Here is a 17972-nt window from a genome sequence, read left to right on the forward strand (position 1 = left end):
TGTTTTTATATAATTTCACATACACTAAGGTTTTTTTTTTCTTTTTTACTGTGTCTGACATCTTTCATTTCTTTTCTATTTTTTTTAAATCCCTTTTTCTCTCTTCTGAACCATTGTACACAAATTTGATCCTTTGTTAAATATATCCATTGCGTTTTTCATTTCAGTTATTGTCCCTTTTAGTTCAAGTATTTCTATTTGATTCTTTTTTTTTATGGTTTCTACTTGTCTATTTACAATCTTCATCCTTGTTATTTAATTTCATGACCTTTCAAATATAGGTATTTTCCAATCCCTATGCAGTTCACTCCAACATATGGATGTCCCTCGGCTCCATAATTATTGCCTGATTTTTTAACTTTCTGTTTTGAAATAATTATAGACCTAGAATTGCAAAGATAATACGAAAAATGCCTGTATCTCCTTCACTTAGCTTTCCCCAGTGTTAACACCTTGACTAATCATGGTACAAGTTTCAAATCTAAGAAACTTACGTCGGCACAATCCTGATATTGAATGGTCGACTTCATCTGGACTCCCCCGTTTTTGTCCTCCTCGCTTTTTCTGTTCCAGGACCCAAGGCATAATATTGGGCATATGCGATGGCAAAACATCTTGTTACCAGTGACGCCTTGACCATGCGGCTAAGGTGGTGCGTGCCAGGTTTCCCCACTGTAAAACTACTATTTCTTTTTTCATACCCTTATTTACACGCGAATAGGTCCTGACCACACTGAAGGTGACGAGAGTTAAGATCCACATAATGGAGGCAGGAGTATCAAAGAATTTGTGAAGTATAGTAATTAAATACGATTAGCCACAGTTATTTATAAATGTTTGGGGAGCCGTACTTAACAGCTATGCCAAATCCTGCTTCTCCTTAAAATTTGGCGCACTAATGTAGCATTCACTGGGGATCTTGCCTGCAAGCAATTATTACCGTGGGATTCTGGTAATTGATTTTCTATTTCTCGGAATCCTTCTGTATGTATTAGTTATTAATGATTTATTAGTTGCTGCTGGGGTATCGCTGCTTCAATGCCCTACAAAATACAAAATATCGATGCAAGAAGCTAAAGAAGACCTACTTAAGGGGCGCCTGGGTGGCTCAGCTGCTTGAGTGTCGGACTTCGGCTCAGGTCATGATCTCACAGTCCGTGAGTTTGAGTCCCGCATCGGGCTCTGTGCTGTCAGCTCAGAGCCTGGAGCCTGCTTCGGATTCTGTGTCTCCCTCGCTCTCTGCCCCTTCCCTGCTCATGCTCTGTCTTTCTCTGTCTCTAAAAAATGAATAAACATTAAAGAAGAAGAAGAAGAAGAAGAAGAAGAAGAAGACCTACTTAAAAACAGAGATCTATTATGTCATAGGCTGGAGAACTTCATATTATCAAGATATAATTCTCCCCAAGTTGATTTTTCCCCAAATTATCAAATCGATCTATATTGATCCCACGCTGGTCCCAATGAACATCCCCAGCGGGTTTTTTTTTTTTTTTTTTAAATAGAAATTGACAAGCTAATTCTAAAATTATATTGAAATACAAAATACTTGCAAGAGCTTTAGTAATCAAGACTGTGAAGGGGCGCCTGGGTGGCTCAGTCGGCTGAGCAGCCGACTTCGGCTCAGGTCACGGTCTCGCGGTCCGTGAGTTCGAGCCCCGTGTCGGGCTCTGGGCTGACAGCTTTCGGATTCTGTGTCTCCCTCTCTCTGACCCTCCCCCGTTCATGCTCTGTCTCTCTCTGTCTCAAAAATAAATAAACGTTAAAAAAAATTAAAAAAAAAAAAGACTGTGAAATATATGTATGGACAGACGCATAGGTCAATGTATCAAAATAGAGTTCAGAGGCTGAAATTGAGATTTGTAGAGAGATCAATACAGAGAGAGGTACAGCTAATAGGTTTTAGACAACAGTGTAAGGCAATTGAATGAGGGAAAAGAGGTTTTTTTCAAAAGTGATCCTGGAACAATGGACACCCCTATGGAAAAAATGATTACTCTGGCTACAGAGTATAGCAAAGATCACAGGAGGTCAGGAGTAGATGAGGGAACACCAGCTAGGAAGCTCTTGTTTCCAGGAGAAATAATGGTGGCTTTGCTCTTAGTTAATCTAGTAACTTCACTTCTAGGAATTTACTTTATAGATATGGGAAAATTGACAATGACCTGAATGCCTACCAATAACAGTCTAGTTAAATTACAGTTTGTTTTTTAATAGGATGACAGAAAACTGTTTAAAGAATAAAGAAACTCTTTGTGGAATGAGCACTAAGATAAATTCTTTAATTAAAATAAACCAAGACACATAGTAGAGTAATTGGATATTTTACACTGTGTCAAAGGACACGCAGGGACTGGGTAGCATGAGTTGCATGGGGGGCAGTAACAGGTTGGCTAGGGGACTGGCAGGAAGGAGATTTTTCAGTGCATACTGTTCTATACGTTCTGATTTGGGGTTTTATATCTTTGTATTACCAATTAAAATATGTGCTAAAATTTGAATTATATTTAAGGGGCACCTCAGTGGCTCAGTTGATTGAGTACCAACTGAGTAATTATAGATTATTTGACTCTGGTCATGATCCCAGAGTTGTGAGATCAAGCCCCGCATGGGGCTCTGTGCTGGGCATGAAGCCTACTTGGGATTCTCTCTCTCTCTCTCTCTCTCTCTCTCTCTCTCTCCCCTTCTCTCTCTGTCTCCCCCTCTGCCCTTCCTTCTATCACTCTCTCTTTCTCTAAAAAATAAAAAAGTAAATAAAATAAAATAATATTTAGAAAATAGGAAATGATAGGACTAGGGTGATGGTCATGAAGATGGAGAGGAAAAAAGTCAACTGTGAATTAAAATCAATGGATACGGGGCGCCTGGGTGGCTCAGTCAGTTAAGTGTCTAACTCTTGATTTTGGCTCAGATTGTGATCTCATGGTTGGTGGGTTTGACTCCCACATGGGACTCTGCACTGACAGTGCGGAGCCCGCTTGGGATTCTCTCTCTCTCCCTCTCTCTCTGGCCCTCCCCCCAGTCATGCTGTCTCTCTCTCAAAATAAATAAATAAACTTAAAAAATAAAAAATAAAAGGAACAGGGAATCGTACACAAATTGAACACACGTGGCTGTATGGGGGAGGGGAAGGGGGAAAATAAAAAGTTGCAGACAGGGAAGGAGGCGGACCATAAGAGACTCTTAAATACCGAGAACAAACTGAGGGTTGATGCGGGGTGGGGGAGAGGGGAAAGTGGGTGATGGGCATCGAGGAGGGCACCTGTTGGGATGAGCACTGGGTGTTGTATGACAACCAATTTGACAATAAATTATATTTAATAATAATAATAATAAAAAGAACATGTGGCTGTAAGACAGCGTGGGGAAGCCTACTCGGTTTCTTGGCTTGTGCCACTTCCTGGTGAAATAGGGAACACGGGTTTAGTGTGCAAGGCATGAGAAGGGGGCTGGCGGGGGGCACGAAAGGAAGGGAAAAAAACCATGAAAATGGTTTTAAGTATGTCGAGTTTGCAAAATTCCAGAGGTGACGCTGAGTAGGCAGTCTAATGTTTGGATGGTTCTGGAGCTCAGAAGACAGGCCCCGGGCTGGAGAAGCAAAGCGAAGTTTCCATGTGAATAGATAAGAACTGACCCCAGGGTGTGGATGCGCTGATCTATAGCCGGAGGGGGCACAGTCTCGGAGGTAAGGATTTTATCCTAGGAAAAAAAAATTAAGCATAATCAAAAACTGGCCTCAGCCATTAAACAAACACATAAGCAAAAATGCAGTTGCAGCTGCCCGTAGAAAGCCTTGCTTTGTCCCTTCTAGTTCACGGTGTAAGAACTAAGATGACGTATTGCTGGAACGTACATTTACATCAAACTGAATGAAGTTAAGTGGCTGGAGGAGCGACACAGAATAAAACAGCTAAACGTCGAGAACATTTTACCAAACGTTTGAGGCTCGGATGGCAATACTTCTCCATCAGTAGCTTTCTGCTAATGAGTGAGGCGATGGTAGGCCCTTATTATTTGCGTATAAAGGAGCAAACGTCTTCCTGTTCTCTATATCAGGAAGCTGTGCGTGCACCACGGTGCCATGTGGCCTGCTGACTTCAAGGGACACTGAAGAAGAAGGGACTCAGGTACCCAAATAACCTCAACTTGGCCACAGTCGAAGAGACAAATACAGCTGCACAGTGCAGCCCTAACAAGCTGCGGAGAGCAAGGCCCGGGGGTGGACGGAGGGGAGAGTTGCACACAGTGTGCTGCATGTAGATAAGATCATAGGGAATTTCTCAACGCCCCCGCCTGTGTCCCACCCGCTCCTGACCGCCTGATTTCACCAGCGGCCCCAGGCCCATACTTCTTGGCCGTGTAGTTCCCAAGATCGCCTCCACCCTGGCAGCAGGAGAGGGGCTTCTACCTCCAGGGGCGGTACCCGGCTTCCCGTCCCCTGCCAAAACAATCGCGGAGTGTGATGATGTCACTTGGGACGGCATCGCAGGACACCACATGCAGACAGATAGCTGTGGCTGTCGTGTGTGAATACAGCTTTATCTACAGAGGAGGTGGCCAGCCGGGCAGGCATCTGCTGACTCTTGCTTTCAATGTCTAGAACGGAAACTAAGAGAGAAGGCAAGACAAGTGGGGCCGGTCAGAGGCAGTTCCTCTCTGCATGCACCCTTGCCCTGTTTGTCTGCTCTCACCGCAGTCGTCCCTTCCTCTTGGAAAGGATTCTCCATGGTGCTTTGCAGGGAAAAGGGTCTGCTCCGTGGTTCCCAAGCATCTACATGTTGCTTTGTTGGAAGGGCTTTGTCCTCAAGAGAGAAGGCGGTGGCATCCAAGAGGGTGCCCGGTGCATGCGTTTCCCTCACACATACCACCTGGTTCATGAAGAAATGCATTGTTTAGGCAACATCATTACTGACAAGAAAGCCCACCAGCATCTATGAATGGTTTGACTTTGCTTGCAGGGAGGTGGGGGCGAGGATTGAGAAATAAACCTCATTCAGCATCACTAATATGCTCATCTGATCCAGAACATTCATAGTACTTTCAGACTCCCAATTAAATCATCATTTGCTGTTTTCTGCAACATTTTAACCGCTTTTCTTTTTTTTTTTTTAAGCTCAGGGCGCCTGCGTGGCTCAGTCTGTTGAGCGTCTGACTTCAGGTCATGATCTCACAGTTCCTGGGTTCGAGCCCCATGTCGGGCTCTGTGCTCAGAGCCTGGAGCCTGCTGAGGATTCTGTGTCTCCCTCTCTCTCTGCCCCTCCCCTGCTCACGCTCTATCTCTCTCTGTCTCTCAAAAATAAATAAACATGAAAAAAAAAATTTAATAAAAAAAACTCGACGCTTCGGATAAAAGTCATCTTGCTAGATAGAGAAAAAATTATATAATTTCATCTCTCCTCCATGGTATTACCATAAGTTTAAACGAAGATGCCAAGAGGGGCACCTGGGTGACTCTTTCAATTACGTGTCCGACTCTTGATCTCCGCCCAGGTCATGATCTCACTATTGGTGAGCTCCACCCCGCTCAGGGCTCGGTCCTGATGACAGGAAGCCTGCTTGGGACTCTGCCTCTCCTTCTCTCTGCTTGTGCACTATCTCTCTCTCTCAAAATAAATAAACTTAAAAAAAAAAAAAAGATGCCAAGATACAAAAGACTTGAGAACTATTTGAGTTGCTACTCTGCCTATTTCTCTTTAACGGGTGTAGTAACACTGCTTGAATTTAACATTCCCTCGTGGTTTAGAAAGCCCCGATAAAATGTGTGTGTACCTTCCTCAGATGACCAGGAGATGGCGCCCACGTCAACGCGGGGAATCGGCCTCCTGGCTGAAGGCTGCTGTGAGTCTGCCAGAAACCCAACTGAAGCATGAAAAAAAAGGAGGGAGAAACATACTCCGAGTGTTTCATGAGATGCGGCGAGTTCAGGACAACAGTCTCCGGATGCCTCAACATGTGATTAGTTCCTACCTGGGGAGACCGCAGGAATAACAAGAAACGCAAAATAGGAAGAGGCAGAGAGCTAAGGAAAGGGAATGGTGGTATCATGTCAAGTGCATTCTGATGCAGGGGCAGTGCTATCCGGTGATTCACATAGACGATCCTCACCCTCCCGGTCAGGCTATGAAGCAGACACTGGGCGTCCCAAGACAGAGCTCCGTGAGGTCACCTGGGCGGCTCAAATGCTCATCGCGCAGAAGCAGTCACCAAAGCAGGATTCCGACTCCGTTCTGTCTGGTGCCACCGTCCATTCGCTGAAAGACATGCGTGTTTCTTCCAGGATGAAGGCTGAGAGGTGCCTATCGAGAATGTTCTCAGATGCTCAATAAAAGAAGCTTTAAAAGAGATAATAAAAAAATTAGTATAATTAATATAATATAATATTATATAAAGTATAATATAATATTATATATTATAATACTATATATATTCTATATATATACTATATATATACTATATATAATATGTATATTACTATATATATATTACTATACTATATAATAGTATATTATAATATACTATATAATATATAGTATATAATATATAGTATATAATATATAGTATATTATAATATAGTATAATATAATTAAATAATATAATTAGTATAATCAGACTAAAAAATTAGTCTAACATTATAAGTAGTGTCTCACTTCAGACATACTAAAAATAAAATGTCCCAACTCATGAGGAGTTACTGTCTCATTTAGCAGTGAAAACTTACATAGAAGAGGAAGTGTAATATGTGTGGCTAAAAGAGCACAACTGAGACGCTAAGCGAAGTGAGAATCTTCAGTGTCCCCAGCAAGCAGTGTCTTGCTGATCAAGCACTAGCTTCAGTGACTTTCCTAGCAGCTGAGGAGGAGAAAAGACTGCCACCTCATAAAATGCAAGGGGGGCTCTGTGGTCCCAGCTGCAGCCCACCCATTGCTCTCAAGGGGGCTCCATTTAGTTGGATGTCTTGAATCGCCAGAGGCTTCTGAACGCATCTGAGATGAGGTGTATTTCTCTACTGGTCAATTACACCCATATGTATCCATATTGTTTAGAAGTTATAACAAACAATAGGTACCAAGTGTCTACTCCCTGCCCAGCTCTGCTCAAGGCACTTCCTCAGGACCTCCTTCCCATGCTGACCACACAGGAACAGAAGACTTCTGGCTCACGCCATCTTGGATCCCTGAAGCCAGGCTTCCCAGCTGGGTGCTGGGTTACCCGACCTCCAGGGGACACACCTTCTCATGTGTCAACTGTGATTGCATCTGGCTCATTTGTGGGCATGATGACTGAATGAGCTAAGATTTCAAGGGCAGAGTTTACAGGTCTGTGCTTCCAACAACTTTAAGTGACATAGAATAACCTGGAAGCAAGTCATGTCACGGTAAAGGAAAATTTCTTACCTGATGGTACACTTATAGTATGTAACTCTGTCCCTGTTTTCCATCATGCTTTTCAAAGTGTCTTGGTAGGGCCTCATCATGTATCAGTGAAGTAGGAAGGGCAGAAACGATTTCAGCCCTGTTTCAAAGTCACAAAACTTGAGTCACAGGGCTAGTGCTTGGCCACTGAATGGCTAAGCTCCAAACTCTTCAGATGGATGGAGAGGAGAACGTGGACCAACAGATACTTCGGAGTTAGAAAGGAACTGGTGTTGGGTGGGATGTGATGATGAGGGGAGGTTTCCAGCCTGCACACCCGTGTGGATGGTGAGGTGGGAAATCAGCGATGCAGCCTGAGGCACATCCCACCACCAAGAATGGCATGTGACTAGATGGCTCTTCTTCCCTAAGTATTCAGCCACAGAGGAAATTCTAACAATGTCCTCTGGCTCTCATAAATTTTGTTTTAGGTGATTTCTACATCCCAAGGACTCTTTTTTATTATTATTGAGAACGTTTTTTAAGCTTATTTGTTTTGAGAGAAAGAGAGTGACGGGGGGAGAGGCAGAGAGAGAGGGAGAGAGAATCCCAAGCAGGCTCCACGCCATCAGTGCGGAGCCCGATGTGGGGCTCGAACTCGTGAACCACGAGATTATGACCTGAGCCAAAATCAAGAGTCAGATGCTTAACTGACAGAGACACTCAGGTGCCTGGAAAGGACTCTTTTTACTTACTTTCTGCCATGGAGGCTGAGAAGTTTCTTGACAGACACCCTTCCGAGGCTCGGCGGCCGCATATGCTGGGGAGGACATTTAGCAACACCCAGCCCGCTCTGACAAATGTCTTCCCTGGTCCCGAGGCAGGGATGCAGTTGCAAGAGAATCAAAGCAAACAAACCAAAAGCAACAGTGACTGGCCCAGGATACAGCAGAGCTCCAGAAGTGAAGGCACACGCTACTTGCTCTGCTGGCTGTTCCTACTCCCAACCCGGGGTCTCCAGGTGTGCATTAAAGACATGACTTCTCCTCCACCTCAGTTCTCATCACGCTGTGGAAGCGTGTCATTGGAACAATCTCCACGAGGCCAAGCCAGGACAATTACCTGGACCCCTGCCAGCCTGCTGACACGTGGCCAATTTCAAAGACTGCCCCTTCTGCTCTCTTCCAGCTGAAGCCAGAGCCCTGACATCTGGATTAGTTTATTGATCAACTTATCCATTCATTCAGTAATCAAATATTAACTGAGGCCATCGGGGCCAAGGTGCAGTAGACCCTGCATTAACTGCCACTCAAGGAGAAGGGAGGATGTCATCAGAACTAGACTAGATCATTGCATGAAAGTGACTTTGACTAGCATGAAAACAGGAAGAGCTTGAGAATCGTTCCACTCATTCAGTCTACATAATTAAGCGTTATTATACTGGAAAGCACAGCATATCCTAGGGGTCATTGTTGAGGGTCATTACCAGCTCATTAGATCAATAGGCAAACCTCTGCATTGGCTCTTTTTCTGTTAAGCTTATTTCCTAGGATGACATTATCGTTAATGTTGTTTTAAATCAGAATATATAGGGGCGGCTGGGTGGCTCGGATGGTTAAGCCCCCGACGTCAGCTCAGGTCAGAAACTCGCAGTCTGTGAGTTTGAACCCCGCGTCAGGCTCTGTGCTGACAGCTCAGAGCCTGAAGCCTGCTTCAGATTCTGTGTCTCCCTCTCTCTCTCTGCCTGTCCCCTGTTCACACTGTCTCTCTTTCTCTCTCTCTCTCTCTCTCTCTCTCTCAAGAATAAACATTAAAAAAAAACATTAAAAAAATAATAGTAAATCAGAATATATATACAAAGAAAATTAAAAGTATATGACCAAGATAAATCGAATAAGCTAATATTTTCTCTTAATTACTTCCATTTTATGAAAAAGATCTACTTTTTAAAACTGATCCAGCATTGGAAAATCAATCCAATTCTTTCCCTTGTTGCATATTGTGCTTGGATTCTGTGCACAGAATCTGTCCTGGGCAGGAAGAAGTGCCTCAGAGACCAAGATACAGACAGACCCTGAGAAGCCAAGTACTGAAATGTTGGGGCTTCAATAGGCATCATTACATACACTATGGTCTTGTTCTGTCCAACTGAAGTCTTTTCCCACGTGATACTAAGGATTTCTAAAGCTCCTCCATACCCTGGATTTACCCCGCCTACATTGAATGTTGTCTTCCAACTGCATGGGATGAATCTACTCAGCCAACTGGAGATTCATTACAAAATTATGGCTCTAGACTCCCAGCCCAAAGACAAAAGAAACAAGGCCAGAACCCGAAAAAGAAGACGAATTATGCTCACTGCTCCCTTTCCCTTATGAATTCCACTTGGGCAGACCCCTGAAATTTGCAACTACTAAGGAGAATGTTGCATTTGGAAGTGCCAAGAACATGATCTCCCCATGGTGGAATGATTTTAGATAAACCTGCACTTGTGAAGTCATTGGAGAGTGCAAGGTGACCTCTCAGGAAAGAGAGACTCTGTCAGTCCCACGTTCTGTGCCCCTGACAGGCGAGGATGTGCCTTGATTTTGACCTTGGTTTTGCTACCTATAAAACCAGTCCTCAGGTGCCGTCTGCCCCTCTGCAACATCATTGAGTTGCCACGTGGTGATGAGCTCAAAGCACCTGGCGACCCTTCAATATGGAGTTTAGGATGTGCCCCCGTTTTCTGGCATGTTCCACTTTGAGTCAGGAAGACATTTTTTTTTTTAATGAAAATATGTTTCTATTGTTTCTTTAAAGTTTTTCTTGGAATTTTCCTGAATGGAAATGAAAACATCTAAGATTTTACATATATCTGTGTGTGTGTGTGTGTGTGTGTTTACCTATTTACTTATTTATATGTTTATGCATGTAGGTACTTCATCACACTATGAAGCTATGACATAGCACACTGATTACAACCCTGCTAGAGAGACTCAATGTTTTGCGATGGTTTAAAGCAGGAGTCAGCAAGCTTCTCTCTATAAGGGACCAGATAATAAGTACGTCGGCTTTGTATGCCATGCGGTCTCTGTCCAATAACTCGGTTTTGTCATGTAGCGCAAAACCAGCCAAAGGCAATAATATATAAAAGAAAAAAGTGTGTTCCAGTAAAACTACGAACACTGGTAATTGAACTTCCTAGAATATTTATAAAAAGGACTCTTCCTTTGTTTCTTTCACCAAATCTTTACAAATGGAACCCCCCCCCCTTTGCAGGACATACATACATAAACAAGAGGCTCGCCAGATTTGGCCCATGAGCCACGGTCTGCTGACCCAAGCTTTAAAGTTCTGGCGTAAGGTGTTAAATATAATTTCTCTATAGCTTTCAAGTCCTGTGACATAACACTTGTAAACCTGTACCAGAAGCAAGGGCTTAGTCATTTTTTTTTTTTCCTTTGGAGTTCAAGACCTCAGAGGCGCCCAGAGATTTATTTTTATTCACTAACCCTCTGCCTCCCCCTGGCCAGTGACAAGATGGCACTATAGTCCCTGGGCTCACCAAGCGTCGCCCAGTCCCCTCAAAGCCCTAGAGTCTCTCCAGCCTAGAGCCCCCTCAAGATGGGCTACTCTGGGCATGTTGAGTTTCTCTACAGGGAAGCACAAAACTGCCAAGAGCCCCCTCTGTCTCCTGTCATTGGACACAATTTCCTCTTCATCCTTCAGAAGCTTTCCAGATGAATTGACCTGGAAGCTTCCTCCAGATTTGGTCAGGCCCATGGTTTTAATCACGAAACCACTTCCATTGCTAGAAATGTCCTCGGTCCCTCCCCCAGGCTGGCTGACCATCTCTTAGATGCTCATTGTCTACTGTATTAGTCAGGGGTCTCCCAAGAAACAGAATCTACAGGAAACATAGAAATAGAGATTCATTTTAAGGAAAGTGGCTCATGCAATTGCAGGGACTGGCGAGTCTGATATCTGGAGAGCAAGCCAGCAGGCTAGAAACCTACTCAGTATTTCTGTTATAGTCTGGGGGCAGAATTCCCTCTCCAAAACACTCCTCAGGTTTTGCCCTCAAGGCCTTCCCCTGATTACATGAGGCCCCCCCGTTATAGAGGGTAATCTGCTTTACTCAAAGTCAACTGATTGTCGATGTTAACCACGTCTGCAAAACACCTCCACAGCAAGACCTAGATCAGTGGTTGACCAAACAACGGGACCCCACCGCCTCAGCAAGCTACACATAAAATTAGCCACCGCTCCTGTTTTGGACTGAATGTATCCACCTCCCAAATTCATGTGTTGAAACCTAACCCCAAAGGTAACAGTATTAGGAGGCGGGGACTTTGAGAGGTGATTGTGTCATGAGGGGGGAGCCCCCACGAATAGGATTAGCGTTCTCCTAAGAAGAGACTCAAGAGAAATGATTTCTCTCCCAGCTGTGGGAACCTGTCAGCAATCGGGCGGCGGGTCTCCCCGGACACTGGATCAGCCAGCTCCCCGATCTCGGACCACGCAGCCTCCAGGACTGTGACCCACGACGAACCAGTGCTCGTTGGTTAAGCCCTCAGACTGTGGTGTTCTTATTACAGCAGCTGAGCAGACAGATAATCCCCAAACCCAACAGGCTGAGCGAAGCTAGGAGCGTGGCCAGGGTGTTCCCGTGAAGAGTTAGAAGTGCCTTATTCTTTCCTCCAAGGCTTCTCTTCTGCGACTGACTTGGGGGGAGAAACAAGGAAACTTTACCTAATAAATGTGTTTGAATGAATACACAAACGATTGCGGGGTTACCCAGCTCACTTCTCCTTCCGGCTTTGCCTGAAGGGCCAGTGTTAGTGTCCCAGGGCCCAGTCATACTCTTGAGGAACCCACGTCTATTATACAATTTAATTATGCAAATCAATAGAAAAGGATGCCACCCCCTGGGAGTAACATACACATACTTGGACCCCAGTGAGGCGCTCTGAACCCCACAGGGCTCACAGGGCCCTCTGTGGGGTCGACCTGCAGTTGAGGGGAATCTCGGATTGCAGAATGACCAGAGCTGAGTGGCTTTTCTCGGATCTGTGGATTTCTTGGAGTGTTGGTTCTTTCATGCAAGGATATGCATATGGCCAAACCTGCTTTTCAGGGTGTATCATCCTGGAGCCACTCAGGACACAGGACCGACCACATGGTACTTAAAACTGGGGATGTGTAATTGCAGGGATTGGTTGTTGTTTTTTTTTAATTTTTTTTTTAACGTTTATTTATTTTTGAGACAGAGAGAGACAGCATGAACAGGAGAGGAGCAGAGAGAGAGGGAAACACAGAATCTGAAACAGGCTCCAGGCTCTGAGCTGTCAGCACAGAGCCCAACACGGGGCTCGAACTCACGGACTGTGAGATCATGACCTGAGCCGAAGTCGGACACTTAACTGACCAAGCCACCCAGGCGCCCCTGTAGGGATTGTTAAGCTATGATTTTGGAAAGTAAATATAAGGTGTAGAAAATTTTCTCATTGGTTCCCCAGGGCTGTAGGAGAGTGCCCAAGGAAGGACGGACTTGGAATGGGGGTCCCCACCCCAGGTGGGGTACGAACCTCCATGGGGAAGGTATGGACGGCAGGGCAGTTGACAGGGTTGCCCAGGTAGGAGCTGGTCCACAGTTCCTGGGCAAGCAGGGAATCACAGCCTGTGGGCAGAGTCACAGGCTTGCAGGCATGAAGGTGCTGCTGTGGGTGGGGGGTCAGAGCCCCCAGCATCGTGTTGCAGGAGCTACAAGGAAGGGATCAGCAGGCCAGGTGGGGCTGCAAGGTGGCATTCTGGGCATGTGGACGGCACACAGCGTCACCGATGTTCCCGCAGGCTTGTCCCTGACCATGAGCGCAGCCACTGGGGCCAGTAAGAGAAGTCCCTTCCTCTGGGCTGTCCCTCCAGAGTCCATAGGGAGAAAACTGATGTCATGCTTACCACAAGGAGAGATGCTTAATGGGATTCTTCCCACGGCCCCAGGGTAGGCACCAAAGGGGTGAATTTGATGCTGAGAGGCAAGCCATTGATCACTAGCACCCGGAACGGCAGGAGGTGGAGGCGATCAGGAGGGCCAAGCCCTCGGACTGACCTGCGGTTCCCACGGTGTGCTACCCCCCGTCCCCCGCTTCCCCCTGGGGGCTGCGGCTTCCCTCGGTGCCTCTCCATTTCCTTAACCCAGATGCTCCCTTACCAAACCTAAACCTCACTAGTTATGGTAAATGCCTCTGGGCCGGTTTTTGGAAGTCTGAAGAACGCCTCCCGGAGACGAATGTGCGGCCAGGAGATGGAGAGGCGGGAACACGTGGCCATCCCACAGGTCACACTGCTGCTTTCAGCCCAACAGACCGCCCCTTGCCCTTGCCCGCCCTGACGAGCTGTCTCGTGTTTTTGATGCCAGCCTGCAGCAATGTGCACAGAGCAAGGGACGAGAAGAGCTAATAGCTTTTGCCCTTACCTTTCTCGTCTCCACTCCTTAGTTAGGGCTGCTGGAAAGAAGAAACACAAGCTAGGGGCCTTCAACAACGGGAATGCATCATCTCCCTGTTGGAGAAGGTGGAAGTCTGAGATCAGGGTGTAGGGGGGGGCTGGTTCCTCCTGAGGCTGGAAGGGAGAATCTGTACCTGCCTGTGCCCCAGCTCCTGCTGGTTTGCTGGGAAGCTTTTGGCGTGCCTTGGCTGGTAGATATCACCCTGATCTCTGCCTTCACACTCACGTGGTGTCCTCCCATGTGCCTGACTGAGTCCAAAGTTCTTTTTATAAAGGAAACCAGTCACGTTGGATTAAGGGCCCCGCCTACTCCAGGATGACCTTATCGAAACTGAACTAGAACTTACCTTTGCTTCTGGCAGGCAGTTGGGGTAAGTGAACATGACTTTATCTCTCTGGGATTAACTTGATTCAAATCTGGGGTTCTCTAAAGCTCAGATCTAGTTCAGGATCATGATGTTTCCCAGGGTGTAAACGTTCAAGGGTATCGCACGGAGCCCCGGAAGTGTGTATTTGGCTTCCCTCCTGGGTGGATCCTGAGCTGACTCTCACCTTCCCTGTGTTCAGACACACCCACCGGCTCCACAGGGTTCCCAGCCGCCCCTGGGAGTGGGCAGACAGGTGTGTTGAGGGGAGAAAGCAGAGCCCAATGGCAATCTTGCATTTCTGTCCGCGTCTTTCACCTGGAGTAGTGGCTTCTCAAGTTCTTGCTGCCTGGTAGTTAAGCATTGCTTTCCTTTTTCTGTTTTTTTATTTTTTAGATTTATTATTTTTTATTTTTAATATAATTTATTGTCAAATTGGCTAACATACAGTGTATACAGTGTGCTCCTGGTTTGGGGGGTAGATTCCCATGGTTCATCGCTTACATGCAACACCCAGTGCTCACCCCAGCAAGTGCCCTCCTCAATGCCCAAATATTGCTTTCAAACTGACTTCTGTTAAACCCAGCTTTTCTATTTCTAGAATCAGAGGGTTCTAGTGGATGGGTTGTCTGTAACAACTGCCCAAAGTGGAATTTTCCAAAAATTTGACATTTAGAGTGCTATTTCCAAAGTCACATAGAGAGAAGCATCGATTTCTTTCTTTCTTTTTTTTTTTTTACAAAACCTACCCAATTTTTAAGATGTTCCATTTAGGGGTGCCTGGGTGGCTCAGTCGTTGGGCGTCTGACTTCAGCTCAGGTCACGATCTCGCGGTCCGTGAGTTCGAGCCCCCCGTCAGGCTCTGGGCTGATGGCTCAGAGCCTGGAGCCTGCTTCTGATTCTGTGTCTCCCTCTCTCTCTGCCCCTCCCCCGTTCATGCTCTGTCTCTCTCTGTCTCAAAAATAAATAAAACGTTAAAAAAATTAAAAAAAAAAAGATGTTCCACTTAAATAGAACAGAGCATTTTTGGGGACACCTGGGTGGCTCAGTCGGTAAAAGGTCCCACTTCGGCTCAGGTCATGATCTTGCCGTTCATGAGTTCAAACCCTGCGTCAGGCTCTGTGTTGACAGCTCAGAGCCTGTACCCTTCTATGGGTACTGTGTCTCCCTCCATCTCTGCCCTTCCCCCACTTATACTCTTTCTCCCCCTCAAAAATAAATGAAAACATTTAAAATTTTTAAATAAAAAAGAGCATTTTTTGACAAGAAAAGTGAAGGTTTGGAGAGCCTGGGTGGCTTAGTTGGTTAAGCGTTTGACTTCACCTCAGGTCATGATCTCACGGTTCATGGGTTTGAGCCCTGCATCGAGCTCTCTGCTGACAGCTCGGAGCCTGGAACCTGCTTCGGATTCTGTGTCTCCCTCTCTCTCTGCCCCTCCTCTGTTTGCATGCTCTTTCTCTCTCTCAAAAACAAATAAACATTTTTTAAAAATAAAAAAAAAAGATAAGTGAAGGTTTCATCAAATCTCAAGAATAGAATAGAATGCTATTTGCTTGTGAGTTGATACTGTTTTTGTAAATTCCAGCGTCGTTAAGACACAGTGTTATAATAGTTTCAGGTATAGGATATAGTGATTCAACAGCTGCATACATTATTCAGTGCTCATCAAGATAAGGGCAGTCTTAATCCCCATCCCTGATTTCACCCATCCCACCACCACTCCACAACCCTTCTGGTGACCATCCGGTTGTTCTCTAGAGTTAAGAGTCTATTTTTTGGTTTGCCTTTTTTCCCTTTGTTCATTTGTTGCGAGCTGATACCATTCAACTAATTCTAGGTAAACATATTATTTATCATCCAAGCTGCTATTTATCTGAGAGTGAATGGGGCTTTAATTCCACAGGATACCAGGACAACAGGGGTAAACTACGATCTCCCTGGGTAAAAATGGAATGTGTGGTCACCCTACCGGCAGCCACCAATTTTAAAGAATTACAGCAAAACTTCAGTTGAAGAATCAAAAACTCGAAATGTGATTTGCCTTGAGATCTATCCTATCAATGATTCACAAGCAATTTAGGAGGAAAGAGCTACTGATTTCTCTTCCTCTTTATATGAAACATGTACTTATAGTGGGAAAAAAATGTTAGGAAAAACCATTCTGCACTGTCAGATGCCATACAATGGTAAAATAGATTTTAAAGGAACTTCAAACGGTTTAAAAATTAAATTAAGTTTACAGACTGGATGGCTAAGATGGGCAAAAACACGCTGTTTTGCAGAATTCGGTACAACCTTGAGTGTAGGATTTTAGGAAGTGATTTTGTTTCTCGGCTTGGGGCCTCTGTACTATGTGGATCAAGGTCATCTGTGGGTTTTATTAAACATAGGAAGATTCGGGGCACCTGGGTGGCTCGGTTGGTTAAAGAGAGCAACTCTTGATCTCGGTTCAGGTCATGGTCTCACAGATTGTGAGATCAAGCCTTGAGTCCAGCCCTGTGCTGTGAGCACGGAGCCTGCTTGGGATTCTGTGTCTCCCTCTCTCTCTGCCCCTCCCCCACTCTGTGTGTGTGTGTGTGTGTGTGTGTGTGTGTGTGTGCGCGCGCGCGCGCATGCACTCTCCCTCTCTCTCAAAATAAACAAACACTTAAAAAAAAACAACCAGGAAGACTCAGAGGCCCCATCTCAGACCTACTGACGCACCATCCCAGGAAAGGTTGGCCAGGGAGCGTGTATCTGTAAGCTGCTCCTAGCTGGTTATCCTTCCTACGAAGTTCGAGAGCCGCTGTGGTGGCGATGACGAAGGAGGGGAGAAGATTTGGACCGAGCCCGGTAAACGTGACCTGGAGCCACTGTCGAGAAAGAGGGAGACTTTCTTCTGGGCTACAGTACTTCCAGCTATGATAGAGTTCCTATCTCCCTTCAACCTTCTCTCTGCTTTTATTCCTGTGGTGTCTGGTCCCTGATGATTCCCTGCAGTTCTGACCTGTGGACTTTCTGCTCTACTTTTCAGGTTTCTTTCTACATCTGGAGACCACCTGTTTCCAGTCCAGGCCTGCTCTGCCCCGTGGCTTCAGGTGTCTGCACCCAGGACGCTGGTCACCCCGCTCCGGGTGCCTGGCCAGCTTCCAGAGCAGAGCAGCACATGCACAGAGTAGGAATTCAAACAGCGTGCTGCAAATGAGGGCAGTACTATCCATGGGCCCACTTAGAGTAGGGCCAAAGCGCATTAAACCCTGACATTATCTTCGAATTGCAGACAGTGAGGTAATTAACGTTCATAATGAGCCAGCTGAGTCACCGAAGGAAGAGGCAAATGGGTTCACCGCAGGCACTAAATGAGTAATTCTTTTAGGAACGTTCCCATCGATAATTTTCAAAAAATCTGTAAGAGGCTTCAGTTATCTTGTGAAACCACGCAACTAGAATACCATCAGCTCCTGATGATCCTTGGTAAATGAAGAATAACCCGATTGGGTGTTATTTTTTGCTGGAAGGAAAAAGAAGTTGCAATGACCTGTTTGTACACCAGAGGGCAGAGTTGATTTTCCTGTGGCTTTATTCATGTTATTTATTTATTTTTAGTAGGCTCTACACTCAAGGCAGGGCTTGAACTCACCACCCAGAGATCAGGAGTCCCATGCTCTACCGGCTGAGCCAGCCAGGCAACCACCTTTGCGGGTTTTTGTTTTCTTTTATTATTATTTTTTTTAACGTTTATTTCTTTTTGAGACAGAGAGAGACAGCATGAACGGGGGAGGGGCAGAGA

The 17972-nt window shown here is 45.6% G+C and overlaps 1 long non-coding RNA gene across 3 annotated transcripts; it reads right to left on the reverse strand.

Annotated features, from left to right (window-relative positions):
* Window positions 1-3296: 3296 nt before the first annotated feature.
* Window positions 3297-14071, reverse strand: LOC109498113. Of its 3 annotated transcripts, none has more exons than XR_002741082.2 (5): window positions 13973-14071; window positions 13807-13892; window positions 5767-6329; window positions 4406-4865; window positions 3297-3696 (listed from the first exon to the last, which is right to left on the reverse strand). It is a non-coding gene; the product is annotated as an uncharacterized LOC109498113 (long non-coding RNA). The 3 variants fall into 3 exon arrangements; XR_006595454.1 differs by having other exon boundaries at window positions 4406-4605; window positions 4689-4865; window positions 13807-14047; XR_002741081.2 differs by having other exon boundaries at window positions 13807-14047.
* Window positions 14072-17972: the final 3901 nt, after the last annotated feature.

This window comes from Felis catus, chromosome A3 (genome assembly GCF_018350175.1).
Source record: "Felis catus isolate Fca126 chromosome A3, F.catus_Fca126_mat1.0, whole genome shotgun sequence".
Classification (NCBI taxonomy): Eukaryota; Metazoa; Chordata; class Mammalia; order Carnivora; family Felidae; genus Felis; species Felis catus.